Source organism: Vipera berus, assembly GCF_964194415.1.
Source record: "Vipera berus genome assembly, chromosome: 2".
In the NCBI taxonomy this organism is placed as follows: domain Eukaryota; kingdom Metazoa; phylum Chordata; class Lepidosauria; order Squamata; family Viperidae; genus Vipera; species Vipera berus.
The window spans coordinates 129,277,850-129,291,529 of NC_138203.1; positions in this window are offsets into that span (position 1 = coordinate 129,277,850).

Sequence of the window (13,680 nt, forward strand, 5' to 3'; positions counted from 1 at the left end):
GCATTTGACCTCTGCGCCACCGTCCAGCTTCCCCCCCACATGGCCTAAGAGGAACAGTGAGGCTCCTCCAGTGGACCATGCCTTGGCACTTGCCCCGGTCCCATCTCCTTCTTCAGATCTGCCCCACTCCTGCCCAGGCCCCCATAGGTACCCTTGACGTGAAAGATGTAGAGCTGGCCATGCCCACCCAGTAGGCCACATACACTCCAGCCACGCCCACCCAGTAGGCCATGCCCCCCTGCCCCCCCCAAGGGCAACTGCAATGCTGATGCAGCCCTCAAGGAAATTGAGTTTGACACCCCTGTTCTAAATCCACAGCAGAAGAATACATAAGAGAGAAACTCGAACTTGCTCTGGTTTAGTTCCCTGGAATATAGTAAAAGGAAGGGAGGGGAAACAGAGGCTTTCAGGTTTCTACCATAATATTCCTATCATACTTGAGGAATTTTCCTGACCTGGCCTGCTTCAAAGAGCTGGTGTTCATTCTTTTCTTTTCCCTGTTCATTCCCCCTTTGATTTCTCTTCAATTTTCCTTATCCCACTGCATGTATTTCCTCAGGGTTTAATAAGCTTGTTTCATAGACCCAATAAGGAAGTATTTTTTCAGCTTATTCTCTTGACTAGTCATTTGTATTTCCAGTTTAATTTTTAAAACGTTAGCCAGTTTCTTACGTATATCTAATAAACTTTCCTTTTTCCAGACATTGTCTTGGCCTGTCATTTGTAGCTGTACTTTTGGTACTCAATTTGTTTTGTCAGATAAAATTTGCTCCACACCTGCCATTTTCTCGTTAACGTATTTTGGACGTAGTCAACAGTCAGACATCATTATTGACATTGTTGATATTGTAGCTACTAATTTCTGGCTCCATTCTTTGAAGATCCCCCTTTAATATTTCCAGTGTTAAAAAGCTTTGTATCATTTTTAAAATCCCAGCATTAATTGATGTTACCTTGTATTTCTTTCTTTTTTTCTTTCTGCTTAAAATTTTTAATCTCCTCTAATGTCCAGTTTCTAAAATCATCATTAATCTTTCTTTATGACTTCTAATTGCTGGGATAGCAAAAATAAGTCTGCTTCCCACAACAGGTTCCTTATTTTTTACAGTTAATTCCAAATTCTTATAGTAAAAATATTCCAAATGTATCTTGACGCTTATTTGAGTTACAACGTTCTTAGATCATAATCTTATTAATCTTTTTGCTGTTTATTTCAAATTCTTTAAGTTCTTAAGCATGCAATTAATCTTTATTTTGTTCAAGTTAAAGATAATTTATTTATTAATGATTTATCACTTGTTGCTTGTATGTACACTGAGAGCTTTTGTACTGAAAAAGAATTCCTTGTGTGACCAACCACACTTGGCCAATAAAGATGTCTCTTCTCTTCTCTTCTCTTCTCTTCTCTTCTCTTCTCTTCTCTTCTCTTCTCTTCTCTTCTCTTCTCTTCTCTTCTCTTCTCTTCTCTTCTCTTCTCTTCTCTTCTCTTCTCTTCTCTTCTCTTCTCCTTCTCTTCTCCTTCTCTTCTCTTCCCTTCCCTTCCCTTCCCTTCCCTTCCCTTCCCTTCCCTTCCCTTCCCTTCCCTTCTCCTCTCCTCTCCTCTCCTCTCCTCTCCTCTCCTCTCCTCTCCTCTCCTCTCCTCTCCTCTCCTCTCCTCTCCTCTCCTCTCCTCTCCTCTCCTCTCCTCTCTCCTCTCTCTTCCCTTCCCTTCCCTTCCCTTCCCTTCCCTTCCCTTCCCTTCCCTTCCCTTCCCTTCCCTTCCCTTCTCACCTGATGAAGACTTTTCAAGCTTGTTGTTTTGAAGATCTCTAATAGCTTTAAGAAAATTAGTAGAAAATTTCTAAAAGTGATTAGGAAGTATGGTTTGCGAATGTAGTGTCCCTTAACAGTCTCTGCTGTGGTTTCAAGCAAGATGATGACAGATGGTCCTCGACTTACCACAGTTCATTTAGTCACTGTTCATAGTTACAATGGCACTGAAAAAAGTGACTTATGACCATTTTTCACACTTACTGCCATTCAGCATCCCCATGGTCATGTCATTTACATTTGGAAGTTGACAACTGGCTCATATTTATGATAGCTGTAGTGTCCTGGGGTCATGTGGTCACTTTTTGTGACCTTCTGGCAAGGCAAAGACAATGGGAAAGCCAGATTCACTTAACAACGGTGTTACTAATTTAACAACTGCAGTGATTCACTTAACAAATGTGGCAAGAAAAGTTGTAAAATGGGGCAAAATTCACTTAACAAATTTCTCACTTAGCTCAATTTTGGTCATAAGTTGAGGACTACCTGTAGTACTGTAGTCTCCCGGTACACAAACCCACAGAAAACCACTGCCCTGTAGTCTCCTTGTGAGGAACAGTTGTGTAAGGACCCATTTCAACTAACCACCCAAGAGAGCAGAACTCTTCAAACAGGCATCGTCTCAAAAGGATACTTTTATTGGGGGTTCAGTGACAGTAGGGAAGTCAAGGCGAGATCTGGGGGAAAACCTGCACAAACGGTATAGTTAAGCTAGCAGTATTCCTCCTCCCGCCAAAGTCATAATGTCCATTTGAAATCCAGCCAATCCACAGGTGGCACAATGAGTGGGTAACTGGTATGTTTGTCTCAAGGTCTTCTCCAGCTTTCGTTTCTCTGTAACCATCTCCCTGATAAGAGAGACACATTCCTTTCCCAGGATGATAAGAGACAGGAGAGGGAAAGTAGAAAGTGAAAGTTATCCCAAGCAAAAGCATGCTTCCCCTCCCCCCAGCAGAATGGCAGGCCCCAAAAGTAGAATAACTATGCAAGGGAAACAATGAGGGTTTGGGGACCTGACAAGTTTTCTATTCACCAGTTCCTTGGTCTTTGCCATAGTCATCAGCTTCTCTTTTGCAGAGGAGGACTTTCCTCTTCCATCTTTCCTGGAAGCTGCTGATAGCGAGTAACCTCTGGAGTTCTTTTCATCCACAAAAGTAGATCTATGTATGGTGAAATAACCATCAGTGATTTAATCAAGCCATAAAACTGAAAAAAAGATACTACCAGAATTGATTCAACCAAGTGAAAGCTAAAAACAACAACATCCCACTAAGATAAAGCCTCTTTTGAGTTTAATTCAGTTCTGGTTAGGTTCTTATCATTTTTTTTCCTCGTCAACAATACAGAAGTAGTTTGCCACTTGCTTCCTCAGGATTCTTTTTCTGGCTCCCTAATCTAGCAGTTTGGCGGGTCGAATCCTGAGTGTCGCGTAACAGAGTGAGCGCCTGTTACGCGTCCCAGCTTCTGCCAACCTAGCAGTTCGAAAGCACGTAAAAATGCAAGTAGAAAAATAGGGACCACTCCGGTGGGAAGGTAACAGCGTTCCGTGTGCCTTTGGCGTCTAGTCATGCTGGCCACATGACCACGGAGACGTCCTCGGACAAGCGCTGGCTCTTCGGCTTTGAAACAGAGATGAGCACCGGCCCCTAGAGTCGGAAACGACTAGCACGCATGTGCGGGGGAAACTTTACCTTTTTAATCTAGCCTACAGCTTGAAATACCTGGTGGTCTCCCATCCCAGGAGTAATCAGGTCAACCTTGCTTAGTTATTTGAGTTCAGCTGAATAAAATAAAAGAAAAAGCACAAGTGTTCAAAACTGGGAAAGTGTAAAATGTTGGCACAGAGGGTGGTCCAGTGTCAGTGCCATCCCTCAAAGGACTCCTTCTTTTTTGACACTTTTCTTTAGGGAAGATATCTGGAGAAACATTCCAATATCTTAAAGTGTGGGCATGTGGGGGGTGAGGTGTGGGGAGTGGGTAGGCTTGCTAAGGTACTTTTGTCACAACACGTTTTAGGTAAGTAGATATTAACCCTTGAATTCAAGGTAGAAGAGAATAGGCAAAGTGTATAATTCTTTCCTGTTTAACTAGAACAGGGGTAGGCAACCTCAACTCTTTTATGACTCGTGGACTTCAATTCCCAGAATTCCTGAGTCAGCGGACTCAGGAATTCTGGGAGTTGAAGTCCACGAGTCATAAAAGAGCCGAGGTTGCCTACCCCTGTGCTAGAACATAGATCTACCTATCCATGTAGTAGGAATTTTCTAGAGTTTCTCAACAATTTAAGTCACTGCATGCGGTTTGGGTAGATTTTCCTGCATTAGCCTACCTCACAGGGTTGAGAGAGAGGAACAACCCCTGGAGGACAATGGTGTATTTTTCTTTTAAATTGCCACCATTAGTCCTCCTTAGCTTAATTTTCAGGGTCCAAAGATCAGATCTCCCATCGTGAGTCCATTTTAGCTTCCCTCCACTTACATGGTCATCACCAGTTCTAAGAGAATTTGAAGACCCTGTAAAATTAGTGCAACATCTGAGCCCTACATCCCTTCCGCCCCCACCCACCCCCACCTCCACCAATGCTGCTTTGGGCTCCCTGGTGAATAAGTCCATGAGAAGACTGGGCAATAGGTGGATTTTTGCTAGCCGTTGTTGCTATTTCTGCTGCCTCTAACCTTGGGTCTTCCAATAACTCAGTCAGCCTAACCCTTCCAGGCAGCCTAAGGCATTGAGAAGTGGGGGGAGAGGGAGGAAGGGGGAAATCCAGCCTCTTTGCAAGGGAAAAGGCCATCTGCCATGAAAACTGACACCTGCTGATGCTGACAGAATCAGAGGCCACTGGTCGCCACCTCCACAGTGTGAATAAGCATCCAAAAAGGGATGTGGACAGGTCACCCTGTTCCTGGAAGTCTTCCTCCACCTCCTTTGGCCTGGGTAGGAAGGCTCAAGCCAGCATTTCAGGCCACCGAGCAAACCAAAATTTTCCTGAAAGCCCGAAAGACGAGAAAGGAAATGGGAGAATCCTGACAGCAGGTGGAAGAGAGAGAGGGAGGGAGGGAGGGAGAGCAGGAAAATTAGAGCAAATGGTCTTTCTGTTCCACTTGCTACCTTTGCTACTTTTTCTTCCCACCCCTCGTTCTCCTGTTTCAGGGATGAGCAAAGCAGAAGGTGCAAAGTTCCTAGAAACTGGGGTAAGAGGACAAATAGCCAGCTTCCTTGGTGTGTGAACTGGGCTACAGAAAAGGCTTTAACTTTGGGCTCCTTCCCCCATTCGGAACTGAGATGAGGATCCCCAGATCCGCCAGTTTCCTCAGGAAGAAAGTGTTCGTTTGCTCTTCATTTGACTCCAGGTGCTTTAGGATTCAGTTAATGTGGTTTCTTTCTCTCCATTCCTAGATCAGCTTGGCTCATCTACTAATGATGGTTTTCCTATCCTAAGCCATAATGAACTGTTGCTTGGCTCCAGATCTGTGAACAGATGTAATGTTGATATCCTGGTGGTGTCAAACAAGGACAGGTGAGCCTTTGCTTGGTCTCTCAGCCCAAAGTTAAAGCCTTTTCCATAAGCCCAGTTCATACACCAAGGAAGCTGGCTGTTTATTTTCATTTTCTATAAGAACTTGGAATCCCACTAGGTTGGGCTTGGTTGCTTGGGAGTTGAAGCCATCTGACAGAGGATCAGACACACTAGTAGCCTATGCCAAATGGTGTTCTCCAGTACAAACCATGATGGTGTTCAAATGTCATTAGATGTGTCATGGTGTCACCATACAAATGGTTCTTGTACACTGCATGGTGGTGGGGGTATTTCCCACTCCCTTCTCCATAACAAGAGTAAGGAAGCTTTTGCTTAAGAGCATCCATGTTTCTGATGCAGGAACCTAAGCTGCTATTCTCCAAAGCACCTGAGAGCAGAGCAAGAAGCAATGAATGGAAACTAACCAAGGAGAGAAGCATTTCAAAATGCTCATTTTGGCCTCTGAGGACTTCAGAGGACATGTCTGGTGACTCAGTGATGACACCATCCAGGAAGGCTGAAAATGTAGAATAGAATAGAATAGAATAGAGCTGGAAGGGACTTTGGAGGTCTTCTAGTCCAGCCCCCTGCTCAAGCAGGAGTACCTATACCGTCTCAGGTGAATGTCTAATCTCTTCTTAAAAAACTCCATTGATGGAGCACCCACAATTTCTGGGGGTAAGCTGTTCCACTGGTTGATTGTCCTCATTGTCAGGAAGTTTCTCCTTAATTCCAGGTTGTGTCGCTTTTTTGATGAGGATGTTCAGGGGTTAAGAAATGGGCGATAGTTTTGCCTTGCAGAATTTAATGAACCAATTTTGCCCCTTATTTTAACAACAGCAACAACAAATCACTACAAACAATATCCAATTTTTATGGCATGATCTGTGAACATTCTGAGAACCATAAAATTGGAGACTATAGTCATTGCTGTGCAGCCTAAGACCACAGACTGGATGTTGTATCACATTCTATCTATTTCTAAAGTGCAGATAAGGTAAAGGTAAAGGTTCCCCCGCACAGGCGTGCTAGTCGTTTCCAACTCTAGGGGCCGGTGCTCATCTCCGTTTCAAAGCCGAAGAGCCAGCGCTTGTCCGAGGACATCTCCGTGGTCATGTGGCCGGCATGACTAGACGCCAAAGGCGCATGGAACGCTGTTATCTTCCCACCATAGTGGTCCCTATTTTTCTACTTGCATTTTTACGTGCTTTCGAACTGCTAGGTTGGCAGAAGCTGGGACGAGTAACAGGCGTGCTCACTCTGTTACACGGCACTCGGGATTCGACCCGCCAAACTGCCAACCTTCTGATCAACAAGCTCAGTGTCCTAACCCGAACAGCTATATCTTGCTGACCTATGATTCCCAGCATCCTTCAGCTTTGGTTGGTCTTCTTAGGGAAGCTGTGAAAGGTAGTTCAGCAACATCTGGAGTTCTGCAAGTTGCCCATCCCTGCATGTCATAAGTTGCATGGAATATAGTCCCATTAAAGGAGCCTTACATATACAAACAATTGTTATTGTGAGGGGAGATAAGAGAAATGAGCAAAGGAGATATTAAGGAACTACCCTGAGCCATATATCTCCAGAGCAAACCTGGATCAATTCCTTACTCCCTCGGAAATCAAGTATTCCATGTAATACAAGTTTTAGATATTTTCCCCTTTCTTAACGTTTTCCTCCAAATGCAGGATCCACTGTTTTTCAGATCAACCGAGTATTGATCCACTGGTTGCAGTGGGAAATGAGAAATACTTTGGAACAAGGTAGATCAAATCATTTCTGTACTATTGCTAAGATAGCAGCATAGGTGTTTTCATAAAGTTATGAGGAGTCCACTTGAAGGAGATTACTTTTTGCACAAATAACCTATTTTTCCCCCTATCAAGAATCAGAGGGAATTGGGGAGTGACAGACAATGGTGTGCACTAGCCTTTTCTTCTTATCTGAGGGCACAGGGAAATGCATTGCAGGTTGTTTTCCTAGGAATACAAACCCTGCTCTGCTCACTGGAATTGAGGCAGAAAGAGAGAAAGTATTTGGGAGGATCTTGGTAGAGAACAGAATGCCAACCCCTGAATGGAATGGCTAGCTGGACTGTCTGATAAAGACTCATATTAGTTTTTCTGGGAGGCTCGTTTGAGACCATCTGAGCAGATGTGGGGAGAAGAGGGAGAAGCATCACGGATTAATCTCCTGCCAGTGGTCACTACTAAGCAAGCATTTTGTACTTCTCCCAAAACAGATTGAAATCCCGGCTGATCTGGAGCTTAGGGTGGGCTTTGTGGAGTGGAGCTGAGATTTACCTAAATTACAAGCTTGTATCTCATAATCATTGAGAAAGAATTTACATGCATTGCTGTTACTTGTTTTTTTAACTCTCTCTCTCTCTCTTTGTGTGTATCTTGATGTGTGTCTACGTGTGTATTTATAGATTGTGACCCTTCCTTCCAATTTGGTAGCCTCCAAGCAGGTTAGAGTAGAAATCTACCGAGCATCCCTACCGAGCATCACAGTTTGGAGTGATGGGTATTGTATTCCGACATATCTGGAAAGTGTCAGGGTGCAATTCTAGGAACACCCAGTAAGGCTTTCTCAGAAAGAGGCTTGTAATGGCAGGCTTGCATATAGGCTGGAAAAAACTTTGGACATTTTTTTACTTCTTGTTTTCTGCAATAACCCACAGGAAAATAGCCTGAGAACTGAAGAAACAGCAGACCTTCTTTTCAGATATGAGTTTTAGCCTTTAGCTAGCCTTTGGGTGATGTCTGATTCCATACTTTGTACACAGTCCTAAACTGAAAGGTGCTTTGGGAATTGTGGCTGGCAAGAGAAAGGGCCGTTGCTTAGCAGTGATGCCTGGGCTTTGCTTGCACCCCACAGTATGTTATCAAAGTACAAATCCCTGCAGTCTCAGACAGCAGGGCCAGTGGTGAGAGATGCTAGAAATGGCACCTTGGGAACATCAGCCACAGATTCAATATTTCAGATGTAGAAGGTCTAGATTCTGGTTAGATTGAGAAAAATGATTTTAAAGGAGCAGAATGACTAGATTTAGTAGAAATGTATTAGTATTAAAGCCATGAATAAATAATGCACGGCTGGTTCTAGTTGCAGGTTGTGTTCATGGATGCCACCCCTTCTTCCTTACTGCCTTTGAAGCTGGGTCTGACAGACAAAGGAAATTTTCCTAAAGCTTAGCATTTGGGATCTAGGGTTGCTCTCTGTCAGTGCTATTATAAAGCAGCTGCATAATGCATCTCCCATCCGAGAGAGAGAGAGAGAGAGAGAGAGAGAGAGAGAGAGAGAGAGAGAGAGAGAGAGAGAGAGAGAGAGAGAGAGAGAGAGAGAGAGAGAGAGAGAGAGAGAGAGAGAGAGAGAAGAGAAATTGATTTGTGGGGTCTCTGAGCTTGGTTGTTTTCTTGCAGACATTTATTTCATTATCAAACTAAGTTATACTGGTCCAGCACACCTACTTTGACAATGAAACATCTGCAAGAAAACAAACAAGCTAAGAAAGCACCAAAGACCCCACAGTTTCAGCCTCAGTTAAAAATATTCTTTTTTACTGAGATTTATCTATCTGTCCATCTACCCATCCACTCACATATCCATAATCAATCCATCCATCTGCATGAGTGTGAGAGATCATAATGATAACTTGAGTTATTTTGAGCAATTAGGTTGTTTTTTTTGGGGGGGGGGGAATCCATCTTTTTTTAATGTATACATTTAAATTGTATACTTTTCTTTTACTGAATAGTTTCTCAGAGCTGGTTTTTTTTTTAAAGAACAATTTTAAAACTAACCGGAGGGAAAAACAAACCAACCAGAAGGTTTAATTATTGATAAGGCAAAAAAAGGGAAAGGCATAGTATACAGAAATAAGAAAGGTAAGATTCTATTAGAGGAAGTCACTCTGTCCTTCCATGACATCTTTCCTGCCACTGAAATCTGGAATAGCCCCTTTGGCCCAAGTCTCTGAGAACTGCATCCAGCCCCGTTTCTAATCTTTTCACCGATGCCGTCTGACGGCTAGGGCTTGCAAAGACCCTCACGAGGCCTCTTGTTGCTCATCCAGCCTTTCTCCCTTCACAAAACCTTAGCCTTTAATCCCACAGTGTTTCCTCCACAGAATTACTTGTGATATTAGAGCTGATGGCAAATCAGCTGCCTGGATCAGATGTTCCAGGACTGGTGGAGCGTTCCTTCTTCCAGCCACAGGCGAACAGAGGCTCGCGCATCTCCTACACAGGGAGGGAAAAGAGAACAAAAGAGGTTCCTAATTTGCACAGAACATCTGTGAACATTTATTTAAAGAGGGGCGCACACCTTTACTCGTACTAGATTTGAAACAAAATATAGTATAATTCACTTCATCAGTGAAGACTTCTTGTGGGTGTGCCAGTTCAATCTGCTGAGTAGGAGATTACGATTCCTAGGGAATTTCTTAAAAGTTCCTGTTCTGGAATAGTTCTTTATTGTAAATTCATTCCATACCGCCTTTGATATATTACTCCCTGTTTCTGTTTAACTTTATTAGTCTTTCATTAATGGCAAATAAAATGGCTCAGGTATGCCTCTCTTATCCTGGGAGACCTGCTCTTGCCACGTGGGAGAAGAAGGGTTAGGTACTTGATTGAGGGATTGAATGGGCATTGAGCTGCTGACAAATTCCTCAGAGCTGTTTCTCAGGCTTTGGAATCTCCAAGATTTGGAGCAAATCGCCCATTTTGGGGAGCATGAGTTTAAAGAACAAACCCTTTCGGGGTAGGCTGGCTCAGGAATTCTGGGAGTTGAAGTTCACGAGTCATGAAAGAGCCAAGGTTGCCTACCCTTGCCTTAGGTCAAAGTATTTGCACACAGCTCTGACTGGTTTAAGGGGCTACTGCATAAAAAAGAAAAGGGGAAAAAACCAACCAATACCCCCAAATAATAGTAATAAAAAACCTTAAAAATTGACTCAATTCCCCCAAAGATACCCTTGCATCATCACCAAGTTTCTTGTTTTCTATAGAGGCTGGAGGCCAACCCCCCCCCCTCCGCTGCCCCAAACAATTGCCATTCCTAAAATACATTTTTTAAAATTTTTCTAGAAACAAAGAAACAAAACAGTCAGAATGGGACGCTTAGCAACCAACCAGCAGTCTGCTGAACACGAAGCTCTAACGATATAACCAGGATGAGGTAATTTTCTTATCTCTGCCTTATTTTTCAGGGGTTGGCATGCTCTATTTATGTGAAAAAACAGACTAGAAAACAGTGGTGGCCTTAGACATTTGGCATCTTCAGCAAGAGTATAATGCCCTTCCTCCCCATTGCCAAATGATTAGGGGTTTACCTAGTAAAAACAGATAAGAATAAATATCAAATATCATCATACATTGGTGAAAGCTAACTGCCTGGCTTAAGTGCACTAGCAAACTGTTCATTGCTGATTTCCTTCTCTATCTACTTGAAATTATGATAACATTTCTGTAAATTTCCAGATTTGCCCAGCCATCAGGGCTGGGTATGAGAAATAATTTCTGAGGTTATGCAAGGCTTCTCTGCTCTACTTCAACTGGATCTCCATTCTTGAAGAATCCAGGCCTTCTCAGAGTTTACCCAGGAAGCCTGTTCCAATTTGTTTCAGGTATAAAGGGAATCTGGTTTGGAGTAACATTTTACAAACTCCAGTTAGCAACTAAATGAATAAATATGGAACATAACGTAACCCAGAGACCCATGTGGTTTAGGGATTAAAGTGTCAGGTGGAAAATCGTGAATTTTAGTCCCGTGTTAGGCAGAATGCCAGCTGGGTGACTTTGGGCCATTTCCTCTCTCTCAACTCTGGGAAGTTGGCAAAGGCAAACCACTTTGCAAATGCTGCCAAGATAACTGCAGGGATTGACCAAGCAGTCAAGAGAAATCAACACAGACATACACACACACAAAGTCATAACCCATTAGTGACCGCTGCAGTTTTCAAAAAATCAGTCTAGGATATTGTAATTTCCATTGACTGCAACCCATCCTGCCCTGCTCTTTTCTGTTCTTCTCCTCCTGGTCCAGTCCCAATGATGTATACTGTTGCTACAGCCCCATAGAGAAGTTACTCATTCAACTAAGCATGTAGTTGAACTGTCCTCCTGCACGCTCTTCCCCGACCTGATGACCTCCAATGTGTTGGGACTACAGTCTCCACTATATCTAACCAGCACAGAGGGCAATAGGTTGTGCATCGTAATACCTTCACATTTGATTATAACATTAATTATGATGACAACTACCAGGGTCATATGATTGCAAAAATTGTGTATATGTAATCTCCAAAATTGGGCATATGTGATTGGATATATGTGATTCCGTAAGAGACTGAAGTTTCTCTTACTAATCCTTAAAGGATTGCTATAGCTAGAGGAAAATAAAAGTAGAAGTGATGGTATACAGTGTGTCTACAAATAGAAAGGCTGTTTGTCTGGAGTGGCATAGGGTCTCCTGCTTGAGTTGGACTTTAAAGACCTCCAAAGTCCCTTCCAACTCTGTTATTCTGCATTCTGTAATTCAATCTGAATCCTTTGTAAAATTACAGGTAGTACTCAGTTAATGGTGCAATTGTGATTGGAATTCCATCGCTAAGCAATACGATTGTAAAATGCAACATCATAAGACCACACAACTTAGTTGTGGCAGTTCCAGCTTCCTAGTTGCCTTTGTTATGCAAGGACTGGGGAGGTAGTTAAGCAAGTACCTCGTGTGATTGCATCTTCTGACTTTCCGCTGGCTTCCCCACTGATTTTGCTTGTGAGCGCAGACATGCTATGATGGCTAGAACTTGAAGGACAAGTCATAACTACCACTTGTTCAGCCCTGTTGAGCAGTCACTCAACAAGTGGTATAGGTATACATGTGAGAGACAGCAATTGTATATCTCTGATTTCTTGGTATCTATATGCTTCCAATAGGGAAGCCTACTGATTCCCCTTTTCCTAAAACATCCACATCTTAAAAATCTGTAATCAGAATTGTACTTTATCTCCAGAGAAATAGGAAGGACAGCTAAAGTAAGGCTACAAACCCTGGGCTGCAAAAAACCAGGAGAGCCACTAGGTGGCCACAAGGAAACTTAAAACCCATCTCGTTGCTGCCATCTTGTGCCATTTATGCTTTTTCAGCCCAGATCTGGTAATCAGAATTAGAAAAGAATTGATTTATTTTAAAATCAGCAGCCAGATCTTTTGACTTAGAGTAGATGAAATCCTCAGGGCTCATTGTGCTGGGCGCATTAGAAACCCACTGGTTGATGGAGTTATCAGATTACCCGTTCTCAGAATCATAATCCATAAACCAGGATTTTAAAAGGTTTAGTGATTATATAGCTGCATTGGGGAAAAGAGCAGGGCAGCTGCCAGTCTTGGAGCAGACAGCAATTATTCCATGGTTCCTTTCTCTATCTTGCTCTGCCATAGTGGAAAAAGATGTCCAAGCAGGCTGGTGTGCTGGACTGTGAACTTCTTCTAGCTAGAAGGCAAATCTTTTTTCAGGTATGGAGAAGGGCTAAGCTTGACCTGTTTGATTTCCATCTACCCTAGAACAATTACACCTTAGAAACTGAGAAGCCTTCAGTCTCATCAAAGATGCCAACCAGAATATAAGTTTCTACTTTCAAATGAAGTCAATAAAAGGGTGCACCCAGGTCTAGTGAAGTAAATCCCTCTTCCCAAATGAGAACAATGGACTTCCAACTTTATCGGGCCTAGATTAGCACATTTTGAAGTTAGTTAAGGAAGGTGTATGGCGAATGTCAGAGATTTCACTGGAATAACATTAGGTCTTAGGGACGAGGAGGCGCTGCACCCAGAATTTAGGATTAGAAAGAAAAAGAAAAGCCAAAGAAATCTTAATCATATTGTTGAAAGAAAAATCTTCATCAGGGTCTGGTCCAAGCCGGGAATAAACAACATGGCGACTGCTTTAGAAAGAAGGTTGTAGGTTTTTTGAAGAGGAGAGCCAGACAGAAAGATGGCTCTGGGAAATCTGACCACATGTAGTAGGGAGTGGTGGGTTTTTATACCTTCTTGAGCTTTTGTTTGGAGTTGTTCCTGTGGCATGAACTTTGATCAGAATCTGAGTGTGCCTTTCTTGTATTCTGATGGTGGTGGATTAATCCTATTATGTCCTAAAGGTCATATCCTGCTTCCCTGGGACTGTGGCCGATGACTATTGGATTTTTTGGTGTGAGGGATTGTTGATTCTAGGGATCTTTGTCTTTGTAATCCAAGCTTCCTGGCTCCAATCTTTCTGACAAGATTATCACATCTGCATTTCTAAAAGCTGGCCTCTGCTGAGTTTTCTGCTTGGGGGAGAGGGGCTGG